This window comes from Somniosus microcephalus, chromosome 4 (assembly GCF_052327205.1).
Source record: "Somniosus microcephalus isolate GS21.2 chromosome 4, FLI_Smic_1.0, whole genome shotgun sequence".
Classification (NCBI taxonomy): Eukaryota; Metazoa; Chordata; class Chondrichthyes; order Squaliformes; family Somniosidae; genus Somniosus; species Somniosus microcephalus.
The window spans coordinates 71,787,459-71,810,084 of record NC_140990.1 but is presented as its reverse complement, the minus strand read 5'-3'; the positions used below and the strand labels follow the sequence as shown (position 1 = coordinate 71,810,084).

At 51.3% G+C, this 22,626-nt stretch overlaps 1 pseudogene; it reads left to right on the top strand.

Moving 5' to 3' along the window:
* The window catches only part of LOC147119189 (uncharacterized), a 41,247-nt pseudogene that overhangs the window by 5,216 nt on the left and 13,405 nt on the right, over positions 1–22,626 (top strand).

Sequence of the window (22,626 nt, the reverse complement as noted above, 5' to 3'; positions counted from 1 at the left end):
CACAACCCTTTCAGGCAGTGAGTTCCAGACTCCAACCACCCTCTGGGTGAAAAAGTTCTTTCTCAAATCCCCTCTAAACCTCCCGCCCTTTACCTTGAATCTATGCCCCCTAGTTATTGACCCTTCTACTAAGGGAAAAAGCTCCTCAGTATCCATCCTATCTATGCCCCTCATAATTTTGTACACCTCAATCATGTCCCCCCTCAGCCTCCTCTGCTCCAAGGAAAACAAACCCAATCTGCCCAGTCTCTCTTCATAGCTGAAGCGCTCCAGCCCTGGTAACATCCTGGTGAATCTCCTCTGCACCCTCTCCAAAGCGTTCACATCCTTCCTGTAGTGTGGCGACCAGAACTGCACACAGTATTCCAGCTGTGGCCTAACCAGTGTTTTATACAGCTCCATCATAACCTCCTTGCTCTTATATTCTATGCCTCGGCTAATGAAGGCAAGTATCCCATATGCCTTTTTTACCACCTTATCCACCTGTTCCGCCGCCTTCAGGGATCTGTGTACTTGCACACCCAGATCCCTCTGACCCTCCGTCTTGCCTAGGGTCTTACCATTCATTGTGTATTCCCTTGCCTTGTTAGTCCCCCCAAAGTGCATCACCTCGCACTTTTCCGGGTTAAATTCCATTTGCCATTGTTCCGCCCATCTGACCAACCCATCTATATCGTCCTGCAGACTGAGGCTACCCTCCTCGCTATTTACCACCCTACCAATTTTTGTATCATCCGCAAACTTACTGATCATACCTTTTACATTCATATCCAAGTCATTAATGTAGACCACAAACAGCAAGGGACCCAGCACCGATCCCTGTGGCACCCCACTGGCCACAGGCTTCCAGTCACAAAAACAACCTTCGACCATCACCCTCTGCCTTCTGCCACTAAGCCAGTTTTGTATCCAATGTGCCAAGGCACCCTGGATTCCATGGGCTCTTACCTTCTTGACCAGTCTCCTGTGCGGGACTTTATCGAAGGCCTTACTGAAATCCATGTATACCACATCCACTGCGTTACCCTCATCCACACACCTAGTCACCCCCTCAAAAAATTCAATCAAACTAGTCAGACATGATCTTCCCTTGACAAAGCCATGTTGACTATCCCCGATTAATCCTTGCCTCTCCAAGTGGAGACTAATTTTGTCCCTCAGAATTTTTCCAATAATTTTCCTACCACTGATGTTAGGCTCACTGGCCTGTAGTTCCCCAGTTTTTCCCTACTTCCCTTCTTGAATAATGGTACTACATTAGCGGTTCTCCAGTCCTCTGGCACATCCCCTGTGGCCAGAGAGGTCCTGAATATATGTGTTAGAGCCCCCGCAATCTCTTCCTTTGCCTCACACAGCAGCCTGGGATACATTTCATCCGGGCCTGGGGATTTATCCATTTTTAGGGCTGCTAAAACCGCCAATACCTCCTCCCTCTCGATGTTAATATGTTCGAGCATATCACAGTCCCCCCGCCCTATTTCTATGTCTACATCGTCCTCCTCCATAGTGAAAACAGATGCAAAAAATTCATTTAGAACCCCTCCTACATCTTCCGGCTCCACACACAGATTGCCACTTTTGTCCCTAATGGGCCCTATTTTTTCCCTAGTTATCCTGTTACCCTTAATATACTTATAAAACATCTTAGGATTTTCCTTTATTTTGCTCGCCAGTGTTATTTCATGGCCCCTCCTTGATCTCCTAATTTCTTTTTTAAGTATCCCCCTGCACTTTTTGTACTCCTCTAGGGCTTCCTCTGTCTTTAGCCTTTTGTATCTGCCAAAAGCCCTCCTTTGTTTCCTAATCCCCCATTATTATTACCCTATTATTTGCACATTTCTCTGAGATTTGCTAACATATCTGTTCCTCTATCTCCCCCTGACTGTTTGGAGGCCTATAGTACACTCCCAGCAAAGTGCTTGCCCCCTTTTTGTTTTTAAGCTCCACCCATATGGCCTCATTAGAGGAACCTGCTAATATATCATCCCTCCTTACTGCAGTAATTGACTCCTTAATTAATATTGCGACACCCCCTCCTCTTTTACCTCCCCCTCTGTCTCGCCTGAAGATTCTGTACCCCGGAATATTGAGCTGCCAGTCTTGCCCCTCCCTCAACCATGTCTCCGTGATAGCAACAATATCATACTCCCATGTGTTTATCAACACCTTCAGTTCATCCACCTTATTTGCAAGACTCCTTGCATTAAAATAGATGCCATCCAGCCTTGCCCTTATATATTTGCCCTGTCTACCAAGCTGACTTGTTTTTTTCTCTATAATTGGCAGCACATCACCCCCTATTTCAGCTACCCTCTGTATCCCATCCCCCTGCCAAGTTAGTTTAAACCCCCCCCAACAGTACTAGCAAACCTCCCCGCAAGGATATTTGTCCCGCTCTGGTTCAGGTGCAACCCGTCCGACTTGTACAAGTCCCACCTTTCCCAGAAGCAGGCCCAGTGATCCAGGAAACTAAAACCCTCCCTCCTGCACCAACTCTTTAGCCACACATTCATCTGCACTATCCTCTTATTCCTATACTCACTAGCACGTGGCACTGGGAGTAATCCAGAGATTACAACCTTTGAGGTCCTGCCCTTTAATCTGTTACCTAGCTCCCTAAATTCTTGATGCAGGACCTCATCCCCCTTCCTACCTATGCCGTTGGTCCCAATGTGGACCATGACCTCTGCCTGCTCCCCCTCCCCCTTAAGAATGCCCTGTAGCCGCTCAGTGACATCCATGACCCTGGCCCCAGGGAGGCAACAAACCATCCTGGAGTCACGTTTGCGGCCACAGAAACGCCTATCTGTTCCCCTTACGATAGAATCCCCTACCACTATTGCTCTCCCACTCTTTTTCTTCCCTTCCTGAGCAGCAGAAGCGTCCCTGGTGCCAGGAAGCTGGCTGCTGCTGCCTTCCCCTGGTGAGTCATCCCCCTCAACAGTATCCAACTTGGTATACCTGTTTGAAAGGGGGATGTCCGCAGGGGTTCCCTGCACTTCCTGCCTGCCTCTGTTGCTCCGCCTGATGGTCACCCACTTTCTTTCTGCCTGTGCAGCCCTACCCTGAGGCGTGAACAACTCGCTAAACATGCTATCCACGACCCTCTCAGCATCGCGCATGCTCCAAAATTCATCCACCCGCAGCTCGAGCGCCGCAATGCGGTCTACAAGTAGCTGCAGCTGGATGCATTTCCCGCACACATGGTCGTCAGGGACACTGGCAGCGTCCCTGACTTCCCACATGGAGCAAGAGGAGCAGAACACGGGTCTGAACTCTCCTGCCATGACTTACTCCTTTAATTAATTTTAAAATGTATTCAATACCCCAGTTACAGGTGTACTCTAGGGCGCTTTATTTACCAACTGTCCCCACTACACCACAGAGACCCTAGAAATTTAACACCACAGAATTCAAGCTTGTATTGAAAAGAGAGAAATACTCACCAACCAATCACTTACCTGCTTCCTGCTGACGTCACACTTGGACTACTTTTTACCTCTCTCCCAGAACCTGGATTGGTATGCCTCTGACTGCTCCCTCTTATACTCAGCCGCCTCGGGCTGCTCCCCTGCAGGTCCGCTGCTTCTCCGGGCTCGGGGCTGTGGGCCTCGGTGCCTCTGACTGCTCCTTAAGTACCTCTCCTGCCTCGGGCTGCTCCCGCGCAGGTCCGCTGCTTCTCCGGTCTCGGGGCTGTGGGCCTTGGTGCCTCTGACTGCTCCTTAAGTACCTCTCCCGCCTCGGGCTGCTGCCGCGCAGGTCCGCTGCTTCTCCGGTCTCGGGGCTGTGGGCCTCGGTGCCTCTGACTGCTCCTTAAGTACCTCTCCCGCCTCGGGCTGCTCCCGCGCAGGTCCGCTGCTTCTCCGGTCTTGGGGCTGTGGACCTCGGTGCCTCTGACTGTTCCTTAAGTACCTCTCCCGCCTCGGGCTGCTCCCGCGCAGGTCCGCTGCTTCTCCGGTCTCGGGGCTGTGTTCACACTGACGAGAGATCATTTAAATGCCCGGACTGTGGGACGTGTTATAAAAGTTCTGAGGACCTGACGTGCCATCAGTGTGTTTACACTGACGAGAGATCTTTTAAATGCTCGGACTGTGGGAAGTGTTATAAAAGTTCCAAGGACCTGACGTGCCATCAGTGTGTTTACACTGATGAGAGATCTTTTAAATGCTCGGGCTGTGGGAAGTGTTATAAAAGTTCTGAGGACCTGACGTGTCATCAGTGTGTTCACACTGACGAGAGATCATTTAAATGCTCGGACTGTGGGAAGTGCTATAAAGGTTCCGAGGACCTGACGTTTCATCAGTGTGTGCACACTGACGAGAGATCATTTAAATGCTCGGACTGTGGGAAGTGCTATAAAAGTTCCGAGGACCTGACGTTTCATCAGTGTGTGCACACTGACGAGAGATCTTTTAAATGCTCGGACTGTGGGAAGTGTTATAAAAGTTCCGAGGACCTAATATGCCATCAGCGTGTTTACACTGACGAGAGATCTTTTAAATGCTCGGACTGTGGGAAGTGCTATAAAAGTTCCGAGGATCTGACGTGCCATCAGCGTGTTCACACTGATGAGAGATCTTTTAAATGCTCGGACTGCGGGAAGTGTTATAAAAGTTCCAAGGACCTGATGTGCCATCAGTGTGTTCACACTGACGAGAGATCTTTTAAATTCTTGGACTGCGGGAAGTGTTATAAAAGTTCAGAGGACCTGAGGTGCCATCAGTGAGTTCACACTGATGAGAGATCTTTTAAATGCTCGGACTGTGGGAAGTGTTATAAAAGTTCCGAGGACCTGACGTGTCATTGATGTTTTCACACTGACGAGAGATCTTTTAAATGCTCGGACTGTGGGAAGTGCTATAAAAATTCTGAGGACCTGATGTGCCATCAGTGTGTTCACACTGACGAGAGATCTTTTAAATGCTCAGACTGTGGGAAGTGCTATAAAAGTAACGAGGACCTGATGTGCCATCAGCGTGTTCACACTGATGAGAGATCTTTTAAATGCTCGGGCTGTGGGAAGTGTTATAAAAGTTCTGAGGACCTGACGTGCCATCAGTGTATTTACACTGACGAGAGATGTTTTAGATGCTCGGACTGTGGGAAGTGTTATAAAAGTTCTGAGGACCTGACGTGTCATCAGTGTGTTCACACTGACGAGAGATCTTTTAAATGCTCGGACTGTGGGAAGTGTTATAAAAGTTCTGAGGACCTGACGTGTCATGAATGTGTTCACACTGACGAGAGATCTTTTAAATGCTCGGAATGTGGGAACTGTTATAAAAGTTCTGAGGACCTGATGTGCCATCAGTGTGTTCACACTGACGAGAGATCTTTTAAATGCTCCGACTGCGGGAAGTGTTATAAAAGTTCCGAGGACCTGATGTGCCATCAGTGTGTTCACACTGACAAGAGATCTTTTAAATGCTCGGACTGTGGGAAGTGTTATAAAAGTTCTGAGGACCTGACGTGCCATCAATGTGTTCACACTGACGAGAGATCTTTTAAATGCTCGGACTGTGGGAAGTGTTATAAAAGTTCTGAGGACCTGACGTGTCATCAATGTGTTCACACTGACGAGAGATCTTTTAAATGCTCAGCCTGCGGGAAGTGTTATAAAAGATCCAAGGACCTGAATTGTCATCAGCGAGTTCACACTAACGCGAGATCATTTAAATGCTTGGACTGCGGGAAGTGTTACAAGAGATCCAAGGACCTGACGTGTCATCAGCGAGTTCACACTGACAAGAGATCTTTTAAATGCTCGGACTGCGGGAAGTGTTACAAAAGATCCAAGGACCTGATGTGTCATCAGCGAGTTCACACTGACGAGAGATCTTTTAAATGCTCGGACTGTGGGAAGTGTTGTAAAAGATCCAAGGACCTGACGTGTCATCAGCGAGTTCACACTAAGGCGAGATTATTTAAATGCTCGGGCTGTGGGAAGTGCTATAAAAGATCCAAGGACCTGACATGTCATCAGCGAGTTCACACTGAAAAGGGATCTTTTAAATGCTCGGACTGCGGGAAGTGTTATAAAAGATCCAAGGACCTCTCGTGTCATCAGTGTGTTCACACTGACGAGAGACCGTTCAGGTGCTCTCAGTGCGGGACTGGGTTCAGGCTATCATCTGAACTCACTGTACACCAACGCACTCACTCCAGGAAGAGGCCGTTCACCTGCTCCGTCTGTCGGAAGAGATTCACTCGTTCATTCCACCTGGTGACACACCAGCGAGTTCACACTGGGGAGAGGCCGTTCACCTGCCCTGAGTGTGGGAAGGGATTCTCTGAGTCATCCAACTTCACTAAACACAAACTTGTTCACACCAATAAGAGACCTTTGAAATGTTCTTACTGTGATAAGAGATTTAAATGCAAAAAGGATCTGCAGGCACATCAAAGCACTCACACCGGGGAGAGGCCATTCACCTGCTCTGAGTGTGGGAAGGGATTCACTCGATCATCCCACCTCACTGAACACCGACTTGTTCACTCTGATGACAGACCTTTTCAATGCTCTGACTGTGAGAAGAGCTTTAAAAGCAAAAGGGATTTACTAGCACACCAGCGAGTTCACACTGGAGAGAGGCCATTCACCTGCTCTGTATGTGGGAAGGGATTCACTCAATTATCCCACCTCACTGAACACCAACTTGTTCACACTGGTGATTGAGCTTTTCAATGCTCTGATTGTGAGAAGAGCTTTAAATACAAAAAGGATTTGGTGATACACCATCGACTTCACACTGGGGAGAGGCCGTTCTCCTGCTCCGTGTGTGGGAAAGGATTCACTGTGTCATCCAGCCTGCTGATACACCAGCGAATTCACTCCAGGAAGAGGGCGTTCACCTGCTCCGTGTGTGGGAAAGGATTCACTCATTTATCCAGCATGTTGAGACACCAGCGAGTTCACAAGTGACTACAGGGGTTGGATTCTGTTGTTATTGCTGCTGTTAATCACATCCAGGACTGAACCATATTCATTCTGACAGTTGGGGTTTCTGCTGGTGTTAATAACTCCTGTAACTGGGCTGGAGTTTAATATTCTGGATATATGTCAAATAAATCAGCTTTGTTTTAAACACGTTGTTGTAGATTTTCATCTTTCCCATCTGAGTGTTTAGCATCACCTGGCTGGAGCTCAGAAAGGACAATCTGGGGGAGGATCGTACGGCGGGAACAGAACTTCAGCCTGGACACAGTCCTTCAGGGCCACACTGAGAGGGGCAAACGGCACTTTGGTCTTTCTCGACTCTCTTCACTGACAGCAAAGTCGCCATGTGGGTAATCTTGAGGTGTGTGAGAAATGTGTCCCAGCCGCTCTCTTCCATGGTTCAGATCTCCAAGGCACGGAACAGAAGGCTCCTTTACAACTGTGTTTAGAGTCAGGAATAACAATGTTGAATGCTGGAAGCGTGCTGTCAAATCAGAGATTGGAGTCAAACTGCGATCTGTTCCTGACTGAAAGTGAAACAGGTTTAAGTTTCCAGTCTAAAAATGACTGGTAATTATTCCATGAACATTTAACGAGTTTGTGGGACAGTCCTGAGTCCAACATTTTAAGGCAGGCATTAATTCATTTAAAATAATGTAGGAATGGAGGTTCCTATCTGAATAAGGTATTCGACTCGATGAATCAAATCAACAGTTTTTAATGAACAACGAAGTTAACAGGGAAACTACAGGAGAAACGGTACACAGGTCTATTCAGCTTGCTGGGCACTCGATGACTACTGGAAGATTCTGGAAGCTGACGTCATGACGTCATCGCGTTCTTCGCGCTACTGGTGGTCACGTGATCGGCGTCATGACGTCATCACGTGGAGTGCAGGTAAACACAATACAGTACAGTTAACAGGCAGTTTAAAGGTGCAGTCCGCGGCTGCACTACACTGTAGTTAAAGGGATTATTACTAATTGTTCTGAGACCCTTGGTGGCTCCGCCACAGGCGCCCCCCCAGAATCCACTTTAACGGACATTGTCAACCGAGTAGGAGGTTTAATGATCCTGGCCGAACGGCGACGAAACTCAGGCAGTGGAAACGGGGCGTTAGTAGAAGAACCAGTGCCAGATTGCGGCAGAAGTAGCGTCTCGGGCGGGGCAGAAATGGTAGGCAGAAGTGCAGGCGCGTCTGAGGCCGAATCGGGCTGTTCGACAGCGGGCTGGTGCACGGCTGGCCTGGCGGCCAACGGCGGTCGGCCGCGGCGAGGCGGTTGGGCAGCCACGACAGGCTCACTCCGATCCAGGTGGGCTGGTTTGAGCCGGTCGATAGAGACGGTATCAGACTTTCCACCGACTTCGACTGTGAAAAACTTTTCCCCCGATGAGATGACACGAAAAGGTCCAGTATACGGCGGCTTGAGTGGGTCTCTGTGACTGTCCTTTCGAATAAAGACATAGTCCGAACTCATGAGCTCTGTCGGGACGTGAGGCCTCTGCAGCTTATGCTGCGAGGTTGGGATGGGCAGGAAATTCCTAGCCGCCTCCTGATGAAGTAGGAGCTGTTGAGCTGCGGACCATGGTTCGGTGTGTGGAGGGAGAAAATCACCTGGCACCCTGAGTGTCTGGCCATAAACCAGCTCAGCCGATGAAGACTGAAGATCCTCCTTTGTTGCTGTCCGGAGGACTAGCATCACCCATGGGAGCCTGTCCACCCAGTTGGGTCCCCTCAAGCTGGCACGGAGGGACGCTTTGAGAGACCGATGGAACCTTTCGCACAGACCATTCGCCTGCGGATGGTACGCGGTAGTACGGTGCAGCTTGGTACCCAGGCCTTGTGCCACTGCGTTCCACAGCTCTGATGTGAATTGCGGACCGCGGTCCGAGGAGATGTCCGATGGCACCCCGAACCGAGCCACCCATGATGAAAGAAATGCCCTGGCGACGTCTGCTGCGGTGGTAACGGCCAAGGGAATCGCCTCTGGCCACCTGGTGGTCCGGTCTACCACCGTCAGGAGGTGTGTGAATCCACGTGACCCGGGAAGGGGACCTACTAAATCCACGTGAACGTGGTCAAAATGGCGCTCAGGCACCGGGAAGGTGGCCACTGGAGCCTTGACGTGATGGTGGACTTTGGATTTTTGACAATCGACGCAATTGTTTGTCCAGTCCCGGACGTCCAAATGCATGCCTTTCCAAACGAATTTGCGGGACAGTAGCCGTTGAGAAGCCCACATCCCCGGGTGAGATAACCCGTGGATTGCCTGGAATACTTTCTTGCGCCATTCGACCGGCACAATGGGCCGGGGCACTCCCATGGATGTGTCGCACAAGAGCATGGTTCCTGCCGCTTGAAACGGCACGTCTGCAACCTGCCAACTGGAAGGCGTGGTCCTAAACGCTTGTACCTCTGGGTCTGCCAGTTGATCCTCTGCCAGTCCGACGAAATCGATGCCCAGGTGGACTGCCTGGACTGGAACCCGGGAAAGGCAATCTGCCACGAGATTATCCTTGCCTGACACGTGCCGCAAATCCGTCGTGAATTCGGATATAAACGTGAGGTGGCGCTGCTGCCAAGCTGACCAAGGTTCTGCCGTTTTGGCCATGGCAAAGGTGAGCGGCTTGTGGTCCACGAATGCAGTGAACGGACGGCCTTCTAGGAGGAAACAGAAATGCCAGATGGCCAAAAACAGGGCTAGCAACTCTCTGTCAAAAGTGCTATACTTTCGCTCATTCTTGCGCAGTTGGCGGCTGAAAAAGGCTAACGGCTGCCAACCCCCGTCGACCCACTGCTCTTGAACTGCTCCTATGGCGTAGTCGGAGGCATCCGTAGTGAGGGCAACAGTCGCGCCCGGGAGTGGGTGTGCTAGCATGGTTGCATCCGCCAACGCCGCCTTGGTATTGCAGAACGCCTGGTCCATTTGCGGTGTCCAAGTGAGAACATCCTTGCCCGACTTTCCCTTTAGTGCTTCGTACAGAGGTTGCATTAACCGGGCCGCCTCGGGGACAAAACGATGATAAAAATTTACCATCCCCAAGAACTCTTGCAGGGGTTTGACCATGCGAGGCCGCGGGAATGCGGTAACTGCCTCTACCTTGGTGGCTAGCGGGACGGCGCCTTCTGGGGTAATCCTGTGTCCCAGGAAATCAATGCTGGATACTCCGAACGTGCATTTGGCCGGATTGACAATAAGGCCGTGTTGGCTGAGTCGGGCGAAAAGTGTACGTAAATGGGCCATGTGAGCTGTCGTATCCTTACTGGCTATTAGGATGTCGTCTAAATATACAAAAATGAAGGGCAGGTCCCGTAATACAGAGTCCATCAAACGCTGGAATGCTTGAGCTGCGTTTTTCAGACCAAATGGCATGCGGAGGAACTCAAAAAGGCCGAACGGAGTGATGACTGCCGTTTTGGGAACTTGGTGATATCCACGAACGAGATCCACTTTAGAAAATATAGCGTTGCCAGCCAGATGTGCCGAAAAATCTTGGATGTGGGGAATCGGGTACCTGTCCGGTGTCGTGGCGTCATTTAAGCATCTGTAATCCCCGCAAGGTCGCCATCCGCCGCCTGGTTTGGGGACTATATGCAGTGGGGAGGACCAAGGGCTGTCCAAATGCCGGATGATCCCGAGGCGCTCCATGGTCTGGAACTCAGCCTTTGCGGCTGCCAGCTTGCCGGCTTCTAATCGCCGCGCCCGAGCATAAACGGGTGCTCTGGTCATGGAGATACGGTGCTCCACCCCGTGCCGTGTGCTTGCAGCCAAAAAAGTGGGCCTGGTGAGCTCCAGGAATTCGCCGAGCAGGCGCATAAACCTGTCTTGCGACGGAACCGCACAGGCCACCGACCAGGACACGGCGGTGCTGCGGTGGCAGGGCACTGCGTGGAAAGTGGAGGCATTAATGAGTCGGCAGTGTTGGACGTCGACCAGCAGGCCGTTGGCGCAGAAAAAATCAGCCCCCAGGATGGCCTGTGAGACCTTAGCTGTAATAAAGTCGCAGACAAAACGCTGACCGGCGAAGGTTAAGTTTACCGTCCGTTTCCTGAACGTACGCATGGCAGCGCCATTTATTGCCACGAGGGAAGGCCCCTGGCCGCCGGAGAGTAGTGTGGTAAACCACTGTTATAGTTATCACTGTATATTGTTCTCACTGTTCTCACTGTCACATCACTACACGAGGTCGCCTCTTGTCGCACTGTTATACCTGGGCTGACCACCTCCGACTCCGCCCATTACCTGCCCAGGTATAAAGGTAGCTGACTGGCTAGTATTCCTCCCTGTTGGATCGGATCACCCACGAGGGTGGGCTCTGTTATTTAGCCAATAAAAACCTTCAGTTACGTTCTTAACTCGTCGCCTTTTATTGGACTAATTGATAGGCATATCAATTTTATTGACTAAATTTTAAAGATGTCTGATAATGAACAGCAACAGCAAGGAGCTCACCCAGCAGCACAGCAACAGCAGCCTCCAGACAACGGGCCACACCAGCCGGCTTGGCTGCAAGCCTTGAAACCACCATACCTGGATCTAAACCCACAGGCACCAAACGCAGCCCTCAACTTCAAACACTGGCTGGACTGCTTCGAATCCTACCTGGAAGAATCCGGCGCCCCGCAGAGATCCAAACTAAGACTTCTGAACGCCCAAGCGAGCCCGAGAGTATACGCACTCATACAGGACACGACTACGTACGAGGCCGCTATCAACCTACTGAAACAGCAGTACCGCAGCCCGGTAAATTACATGTACACCAGGCACCTCCTAAGATCCCGCCCGCAACAGCCAGGAGAGTCTGTAGCTGAATTTTTACGGGCGCTAAGAGCACTCGGCAGGAACTGTGACTTTAAAGCGGTGACGGCTGTTGAAAATACGGAAGATAATATCCGCGATGCCTTTGTGAAAGGCCTACGGTCCGACTACTCACGGCAAAGACTGCTTGAAGCTAAAGACCTCGACCTGGACAAAGCTGAAGCCCTCGCTCTCTCCCTGGAGGTGGCCCATCAGGACCAGGAGGCGTTTTCCAGGTACTGCTCGCGACCCTGGGACTCGGGCCCGACCCCTACCGCAATACCCTTCGCAGCGCCGCCCCCGGGACCTACCTCAGCATCGGCGTCCCGGACCCGACCGGGCCCGCCACCCCCGGTACCGGCTCCGACATCGGGCACCCGCGATCGGGCCGCCGGCTGCTTCTTTTGCGGCCAGGAGAAGCACCCGAGGTCGCGCTGCCCAGCCAGGAACTCTACCTGCACAACCTGCAGGAAGAAAGGCCACTTCTCTAAGGCCTGCAGGAGCGGATCTTCAGAGGCCAGCAGTGCCTCATGCGAACTGTGGGGGCGGCCATCTTCTTTCACGGCAACTGAGGCCAGTATCCCCACATGTGAGTCATGGGGGCGGCCATCTTTGATCAAGGCAACCGACCCCAATAGTGCCTCATGTGAGTTATGGGGGCAGCCATCTTCTCCGCCATTTTGTCCTACCTCGTGGGAGACGCCATTTTACACACCACGCCCGACTGCCACCGGGCCCCCGGACCCGACGACCGCCTCGCCCGCAGACGACAACGACTCGCTTACCTACACGCTAGCCTCCGTCACTCTGGATCAAGCCCGCCCACACCACCTGTCCAAGTCGATGATGGACATCAAAGTAAACGGCCACGCCACGACCTGCCTGTTCGACAGCGGAAGCACGGAGAGCTTCATCCACCCAGACACGGTGAGCCACTACTCCCTCCCTGTCCTGCCAACGCGCAACCGAATCTCGATGGCATCGAGGTCCCACGCCACGGACATTAGCGGCTACTGTGCTGTGACCTTGTCGGTTAAGGGTACAGAGTATAAAAACTTTAAACTCCTCGTCCTCCCCCAGCTCTGCGCTGCCGTCCTACTAGGGCTGGACTTCCAATCCCACCTCCAAAGTGTAACCCTAGCATACGGTGGACCCCTCCCCCCACTCACAGTCGACAACCAGCGAAGGTTAAACCGCCCACCGCGTAACACCTGCAGCCTATCCACCCTCAAGGTGCCGCCACCTTCCCTGTTCACTAACCTCACCCCCGACTGCAAACCCGTCGCTACCAAGAGCAGGCGGTACAGCGCTGGGGACAGAGCTTTCATTAGCTCTGAGGTGCAGCGTCTCCTGAAGGAGGGCATCATCGAGGGGAGCAACAGCCCCTGGCGTGCCCAGGTCGTGGTCGTTAAGACCGGCGATAAAAATCGCCTGGTCATCGACTACAGCCAGACCATAAACAGATACACCCAGCTGGACGCATACCCCCTTCCCCGCATATCTGACATGGTCAATCAGATTGCACAATACCGCGTATTCTCGACCATCGACCTTAAGTCGGCCTACCACCAACTCCCTATCCACCCCGAGGACCGCCAGTACACCGCCTTCGAGGCGAATGGGCGCCTATACCACTTCCTTAGGGTCCCCTTCGGTGTCACCAACGGGGTCTCGGTCTTCCAAAGGGAGATGGACCGGATGGTTGACCAGAACGGACTGCAGGCCACATTCCCCTACCTAGATAACGTCACCATCTGCGGCCGCGACCGGCAGGACCACGACGTGAATCTGGAGAAATTCCTCCGTACGGCCCAACGGCTGAACCTCACCTACAATAAGGAGAAATGCGTGTTTAACACAGCGCGCCTTGCCATCCTTGGCTGTGTAGTAGAGAACGGAGTCATCGGCCCCGACCCCGAAAGAATGCGCCCCCTCATGGAGCTACCCCTCCCCCACTGTCCAAAAGCACTTAGGAGAACCCTGGGGCTTTTCGCCTACTATGCCCAATGGGTACCCAATTATGCGGACAAAGCCAGACCCCTCCTGAAAACCACATCCTTCCCCCTCACGGAAGAGGCGTGCGCGGCCTTCTCCCTCATTAAGGGAGACATAGCCAAGGCCACAATGCACGCAGTGGATGAGTCAATCCCCTTCCAAGTGGAGAGCGATGCATCCGACTTCGCCCTAGCCGCTACCCTTAACCAGGAGGGTAGGCCGGTAGCCTTCTTCTCAAGGACCCTACAGGGCCCCGAGACCCGACACTCGTCGGTCGAGAAGGAAGCCCAGGCAATTGTGGAGGCAGTACGGCGCTGGAGGCACTACTTGGCAGGCAAACGATTTACCCTCCTCACCGACCAACGCTCGGTTGCCTTCATGTTTAATAACAAGCTGAGGGGCAAGATCAAGAACGACAAAATCTTGAGGTGGAGAATCGAGCTTTCCACCTATGATTATGAGATCTTGTACCGGCCCGGTAAACTGAACGACCCCCCTGATGCTCTTTCACGCATTACATGCGCCAGCGCGCAAAGTGATAGACTTCAGACCCTCCACAATGACCTCTGCCACCCCGGAGTCACCAGACTCTACCATTTCATTAAGGCCCGCAACCTGCCATACTCCATCGAGGAGGTCAGGACCATGACCAGGAACTGCCAGATCTGTGCTGAGTGCAAACCGCACTTCTATAAGCCGGACAGAGCAAGCCTGATCAAGGCCACCCGCCCCTTCGAGCGTCTGAGCATCGACTTCAAGGGGCCCCTACCGTCATCCGACCGTAATGTGTACTTCCTCAACATCGTTGATGAGTACTCCCGTTTCCCCTTTGCCTTCCCCTGCCCAGACATGACCAGTAACACGGTCATTAAATGCCTGAACAAACTCTTCGCCTTGTTCGGGTTCCCGAACTATATACATAGTGACCGGGGCGCCTCCTTCATGAGCGAGGAACTCCGTCAGTTCCTATTGGAGAGGGGTATTGCAGCAAGCAGGACCACCAGCTACAACCCCCGAGGGAACGGCCAGGTGGAAAGAGAGAACGCGACGGTATGGAAGGCCACCCTCTTAGCCTTAAAGTCTAAGGGCCTCCCAACCTCCCGCTGGCAAGAGGTCCTCCCGATTCCGCTGCACTCCATCCGGTCACTACTTTGCACTGCCATTAACACCACCCCCCATGCCCGAATGTTTGTCTTCCCCAGGAAGTCGACTACGGGAACCACCCTACCAACCTGGCTGACCTCTCCGGGACCCGTCTTGCTGCGAAAGCACGTGAGGGCCCATAAAACGGACCCCCTGGTCGAGAAGGTGAACCTCCTGCACGCCAACCCCCAGTACGCCTATGTGGCTTACCCAGACGGACGGGAGGACACTGTCTCCTTACGAGACCTCGCACCCTCACCCCCCCCTCCCAACCCCCCGAGTCCAGCCGAGGTAGACGGCATGCCGGAACCCCACGAGCCTTTGCCGACTACGCAGACACCAGCTTTAACACCGGATAATGTAACACCGCCGCTGCGACGATCGGAGAGGCTAACGAAGCCTCCGGACAGACTGACATACCAGAGCTGGTAATACACTTCACCCCGCCGGACTCTAATCTAAACAAGGGGTGAATGTGGTAAACCACTGTTATAGTTATCACTGTATATTGTTCTCACTGTTCTCACTGTCACATCACTACACGAGGTCGCCTCTTGTCGCACTGTTATACCTGGGCTGACCACCTCCGACTCCGCCCATTACCTGCCCAGGTATAAAGGTAGCTGACTGGCTAGTATTCCTCCCTGTTGGATCGGATCACCCACGAGGGTGGGCTCTGTTATTTAGCCAATAAAAACCTTCAGTTACGTTCTTAACTCGTCGCCTTTTATTGGACTAATTGATAGGCATATCAAGTAGGTCCAGCTTTGAAGCTGGCAGGATGCTGCACTGTGAACCAGTGTCGCACAGGAATCGTCGGCCCGTAACGGAATCCGTAACATAAATGAGTTTGCCCGCTGAGCCCGCCGCCATAGCTAACTTGCTGTGCTTTTTAGACCTTGTCGTCCGTCCGGGAGGACGCGGGCTTGTTGGAGTTTTTTTTTCTTGAGGGAAACTGCAAGGAGGCCGGCAGCATCGAGCGTTGGCGCCAAAACAGGCGTGGTACGTGCACCATCCTGCTGGGGGAGGGCTGGGCTTCGCTCATGTGGGGGATAGGCGCCTCGTGGCTGCACAACATTGCTGAGTAACAGTAAATATCTTGTCTGCCTCTGCAGCGAGTTCAGCACCGTCTGTGATGGCAGTGTTGGCCAAGGCTGCCTGAACCGGTTCGGGTAGCCGGCAGAGGAAAAGCTCACGGAATAAAAAACATTGGGGTTCCGCGCCCAACAGCGTGAGCATTTGACTCATCAGCTCTCACGGTTTTGAGTCCCCGAGGCCGGGCATGGAAATAAGCTTGCGTGCCCGCTCCGACTTATTAAGATCAAATACCTGTAGCAAACGGGCTTTAAGCGCTTCGTACTTGCCCTCCTCCGGTGGGCTTCCAAGGATGCTGACGACCCGCGAGGCCGTGGCGCTGTCGAGAGCAGCAACCACATAATAATAACGGGTCGCATCCGCTGTGACCTCCCGGAGAGCGAACTGTGCTTCTGCCTGGAAAAACCACGCTGCTGGCTGCTGTTCCCAGAACTGCGGCAGTTTAAGGGCGACGGCATTCGTGTTCATCCTCAACGAAAGTTGTCCGACGAGCTCGGGGTCACCAATGTAGGAATGGAGGTTCCTATCTGAATAAGGTATTCGACTCGATGAATCAAATCAACAGTTTTTAATGAACAACGAAGTTAACAGGGAAACTACAGGAGAAATGGTACACAGGTCTATTCAGCTTGCTGGGCACTCGACGACTACTGGAAGATTCTGGAAGCTGACGTCATGACGTCATCGCGTTCTTCGCGCCACTGGTGGTCACGTGATCGGCGTCATGACGTCATCACGTGGAGTGCAGGAAAACACAATACAGTACAGTTAACAGGCAGTTTAAAGGTGCAGTCCGCGGCTGCACTACACTGTAGTTAAAGGGATTATTACTAATTGTTCTGAGACCCTTGGTGGCTCCGCCACAATAAACCCATTTAAAATAAGTTGGTTAAAGTCTGCATTAAAATAGCAGATGGAGGTCACAGGAGCCTGTTAACTGCTGGTACAATTATACAACAGACCTTTGATCTCCAGATAAAGAAGGACCTGCAGCGTGTTTCCAGGAATTCCTGGTTTTATTGATGTGTGTGTGTTAGACACCAGGATAACTAAAAATACACAACCCGGAACATCCACTGGGGTGCGATCATGACTATTACTGCAAGCCTGGTTTTAAATGTAAATGCACTCAGCAAATGTTTTGAACAAGAGATGAACAAGTAAACAGATCAGAGCCCAATCCTCCAGCTCTATATTGTAGATCGATGAGACTCTGTTAAGGTGCCATGTGCTGCTGGACCGCTCTGCATTTTGCCTGTAATGGAAAATAACTGAAGATTTGTCCCAGTGTAACCTTTGCTGTCATGGAATAAGTGTGTCTTTTAATGAGCCTCACGTCCTTGCTCATGTCGGCTGCAATTGGGTAGAAAGGGGATGCGTAAAGAGATGGTCTGTGTATGGAGATGTGAAAGAAGGAAACGGTGTGTGTGTGTGATAGTGACACAGCCTTGTGGTCACAGTCAGAACAATGCACAGATATCCTTGTGGTTATGGTTTGGGCAGGGCCAGGTCAATAATGTAGTAAACAAGTTAAATATAAATATCACCAGTGTAGTCGCAGCTTGTTAGAACAGACCTGGGGAGAAGAGAGCTCTGAATCCACTGTATTACCTCTGTTATAATAATATAATAGCAAAATACTGCGGATGCTGGAAATCTGAAATAACAACAGAAAATGCTGGAAATACTCAGCAGGCCAGGCAGCATCTGTGGAGAGAGAAACAGAGTTAATGTTTCAGGTCTGGGACCCTTCATCAGAACTGGAAAAAGCTGGCAATGTAACAGATATTAAGCAGGTGCAGAGACGGGGGGGGGGGGTGCGGGGGGGTGCGGTTTAGGAGGGGAGGAAGGAAGTGAAAGAACATCCTGTACTTTTGTAAGAGGCAGGAAAGATATAATGTTGCAAATGGGAATGGCAAAAATCATACTGCATGAAAAATGGGGGCAGGGATAATTATCTGAAATTGTTGAACTCAATGGCCCAGTAATTCCGTTCCAAACGCGCGAGTACGGTCGGGGTACTCACGCGTCTGGCCGGAGGAAATGCCGGTTTTCAGCATGCACAGCGCATGCGGGGAAAACCGGCATTTCCTGTCCTCTGAACAAAGGGGTTCAGAGGCACAGCGCGTGCGCAGTGAACTTCGTCGATTTCATTCATGGATTCAGTGAGGGTAAGTCCTGACAACTTACACCTGAAAAAAGCATGAGTAAAGTTGCTCCAGAGGCTGCGGAGGAAGATATATTTTATCGTGGAGCTTCTGAAAGGCAATATTTTTGTTTGGGAAAGGGAGGAAAGTTATTTTAAGAAATGATGAAGTAAGTTTTAAAGTTTAATTTTTTTTTTAAACAGGTTTTCAGTACTGTAGGTAGAAGGAGCAATTGTGGCTGTGTGAATTGAATTTGCTGTATTTATTAAATGTGAAAATGACTGTTCTAAAATGAGTAATGTAACATTTCCAACATTTTTAAGAAAGAAACTGTTCATCAGTAATATATTCTTTTAAGTAATGATGTATGTATGTCCGTATATATCCCTTTACGTATATGTATATATTCCTTTACTTATATGTATGTATTTAATTATGATTTTCCAATAAGTTACTTTCTCTGAAAGTCATAATTAAATACATACATTCATACACATAAGTAAAGGAATATATACATACATATACGCAAAGGAATATATACAGACATACATACATAATTACTTAAAAGAATATATTACTGATAAAAAGTTTCTTTCTTAAAAATTTTGGAGTCATTTTCACATTTAATAAACACAGCAAATTCAATTCACATAGCCACAATTGCTCCTTCTACCTACAGTACTGAAAACCCCTTTTCAAAAACAAAAATAAACTTTAAAACTTACCTCAGCATTTCTTAAAATAACTTTCCTCCCTTTCCCAAACAAAAATATTGCCTTTCAGAAGCTCCACGATAAAATATATCTTCCCCCGCAGTCTCTGGAGCAACTGTACTCATGCTTTTTTCATGTGTAAGTTGTAAGGACTTAACCTCACTGAAAGCATGAATGAAACCGGCGAATTTTACTGCGCACGCGCTGCCTGTGCAGTCGCACGCATTCTGCCTCTGAACCCCTTCGTTCAGAGGACAGGAAATGCCGGTTTTCCCCGCATGCGCTGTGCATGCTGAAAACCGGCATTTCCTCCGGCCAGACGCGTAAGTACCCTGACCGTACTCACGCGTTTGGAACGGAATTACTGGGCCACCATTTTACATGTCAATAAAATGAAAAATTTAACAATTGCACGATTTGCCCCCTCGCATCTTCGACTGAGGGTCTAAGGAGGTGCATTGCGCAAGAGGTCATCGTCGTACGTATCCTCACACTGTTCCCTTTCGGGAACTGTATGAAGTGGTGGAAGGATTTCTGGCCACGTTAACGCTCCTTCCGTGACCATAACCATCTTCATACCAGCCATTAGGGTGGTTAGTCCTATGGCGTGAGGGTTTTACGGGCTCCCACAACCCATCTGAGGGGGGGGGGCCACCCACACCCGCAGACGCAAGTATCCCGCTGGATGTCCACCCAGAATTTATAGTTGGAGCTCCGACTCCACTTGCCGGGACTGTCTGGAGCGGGGCTCGAAACCCTACTCCTTCTGGCCCAGCGGCGGGGATGCTTACCGCTACGCAAAAGGCCCACTCCGCGCAAAAGGTGACACCCATACGTTTCCTGCGCCTTTTCCCTCCCCGTGACTGGAGCCCTATGCTGCCACTTGAAAAACCAAGCTATCATCTGTCCTTTTTGCGGTGCCTTGGACTTCTCATTACCAATGATGAGCAGGCACTGCGCCTCCACCTTGTTGAGGAGATTGCTGAGGTCATCATCAGTTCAATTGTGAGTTCTTTTAATGCTGTGAATTGTGCTCATTCCAGCCATTTCACGTTGCTAATCGGAGTGGGCCTTTGGCGTAGCGGTAGCATCCCCGCCGCTGGGCCACACGGCGTACGGTTTCTAACCCCGCTCCAGACAGTCCCGGCAAGTGGAGTCGGAGCTCCGGCTCTAAATTCTGGGTAGACATCCAGTGGGATATTTGCGTCCGTGGGTGTGGGTGGCCCCCCCCCCCTCGTATAGGTTGTGGGAGCCCGTAAAACCCTCCCGCCATAGGACTAACCACCCTAATGGCTGGTACAAAGATGGTTACGGTCACGGAAGGAGCGTTAATCACGGCCAGAAATCCTTCCACCACTTCATACAGTTCCCCAAAGGGAACAGTGTGAAGACACGTATGACGACGACGTTGCTAAATAAATAAATGGAATGAAAAAAATGCTTTCAGGGCTTTTAAAAGTCTTTAAATCGCTTTAATTCTGTTTAAAACTACTTCAGATTCTTCAAAATAACGTAAACGTTTTTAAAAGTTTATAAATGTTACCAAAAGCTTCATAAAAATACCAAAAACCTATTTGAAATGCTGCTCTACATGTAAAAGTGCTTTGCAGCTTGTGAGAAACATTGGGGGCGTGTCCTTTTAAACTGAGACCTCAAGGGGCGTGTCTCAGTTGCACTGCGCGCTCCAGGCTTCGCGCTGGCTGCACTCCTGGGCGGCGTGACGTCAGACACTGCCCGGGAGTCAACATTTTAAAACAGCAATTACAGGCGTCCCTGAAGCTCGACGGCCGGCGCGTCGGGTAAGTGCAGATCGGAGGCTTGCACGCGCGGCAAGCCCCCGACCCGAATTTCTGCCCCAATGTTGAGTCCGGCAGGCTGTAAAGTGCCCAATCGAAAGATGAGGTGCTGTTCCTCAAGCTTACGTTGAGCTTCATTGGAACAATGTAATAGGCCGAGGACAGAGAGATCAGAGTGGGAGTGAAGTGGTGAATTAAAGTGACAGGCGACCGGAAGCTCAGGGTCACCCTTACGGACTGAACGGAGGTGTTCCACAAAGTGGTCGCCCAACCTGCATTTGGTCTCCCCAATGTAGAGGAGACCACATCGTGAGCAGCGAATACAGTATATTAAATTGCAAGTACAAGTAAATCGCTGTTTCACCTGGAAGGGGTGTTTGGGGCCCTGGACAGTGGGAAGGGAGGAGGTAAAAGGGCAGGTGTTGCATCTCCTGCGCTTGCACAGGAAGGTGCCAGGTGAAGGGGAAGGGGTGCTGGGGGTGATAGAGGAGTGGACCAGGGTGTTGCGGAGGGAGCGGTCCCTTCGGAATGCTGAAAGGGGAGGTGAGGGGAAGATGTGTTTGGTGGTGGGATCACGTTGGAGGTGGCGGAAATGGCGGAGGATGATCCGTTGAATGTGGAGGCTGGTGGGGTGAAAGGTGAGGACAAGGGGAACCCTATCGTGGTTCTGGGAGGGAGGGGAAGAGGTGAGAGCAGAAGTGCAGGAAATAGAACGGACACGGTCGAGGGCCGTGTCAACCACAGTAGAGGGGACTCCTCGGTTGAGGAGAAGGAAGACATACCGGAAGCACTGGTATGGAAGGTGGCATCGTCAGAACAGACGTGGTGGAGACAGAGAAACTGGGAGAATGGAATAGAGTCCTTACAGGAAGTGGGGTGGGAGGAAGTGTAGTCCAGGTAGCTGTGGGAGTCGGTGGGCTTGTAGTGGATGTTTGTCGAAAGCCGATCGCCAGAAATGGAGACGGAGAAGTCAAGGAAGGGAAGGCAAGGGTCGGAGATGGACCATGTGAAGGTGAGGGAAGGGTGGAAATTGGAAGTAAAGTGAATGAACTTATCTAGTTCAGGGCGAGAGCAGGAAACGGCACCAATACAGTCATCGATGTACCGGAAAAAGAGGTGAGGAAGGGGACCTGAGTAGGACTGGAACAAAGAATGTTCCACATATCCCATGAACAGGCAGGCATAGCTAGGGCCCATGCGGGTTCCCATAGCAACACCTTTAATTTGGAGGAAGTGAGTGGAGTCAAAGGAGAAGTTGTTCAATGTGAGAACAAGTTCAGCCAGGCGGAGGATGGTGGTGGTGGATGGGAACTGGTTGGGCCTCTGTTCAAGGAAGAAGCGGATCACCCGAAGGCCATCCTGGTGGGGGATGGAGGTGTGGGTAAAGAAATTTATCCTGAATTCCCTACTGGATTTATTAGTGACCATCTTATATTTATGGCCCCATAAATATGATGAGATTCTGTTAAGCTGATCAGTACGCTGCTGTACTTTTTCTTTTTCTGATGAATGAAACATTGCTGAGCCCTTGTACCCCTGTTATGGGATGAAGTGGCAGACAAGTAAAGGCACAGGCCTAGAAATTGAGTTGGCGCCGCGCCAGGGCTTTAGCGCCGGAAATTTAGCGCCGGCGCTAAGTCCCCCTGCGCGCGCCAAAAATTCAGTAGCGCCGCGCCCAGACGGCTGCCGGCGCGACTGGAGGGTGTCAGCGCCTCGCAATGGGCGCTGACTGCCGCATTGCGGCGCTAATCCGCCGCTGCGGCACCTGATGCGGTGCGGCAGGCTGGGGAAGTGCAGGCCTCCTCCTTCCGTTAAGGAGGAGCTGCCTGCACCCGACCGCTGGCCGTTGATCTGTGGAGAAAAATGAGCCCGGCACCTCGGAGAAGTGCCGGGCTCGCGGCCCACACGCATCTGTGCCGCGGGGGGGTGTTGGAGGAGTCCGGGGAGGGAGGTGCAGGCAGGCGGCCGCCGGGAAAGCGGCCGGCCGCCGCGCAACCTTAA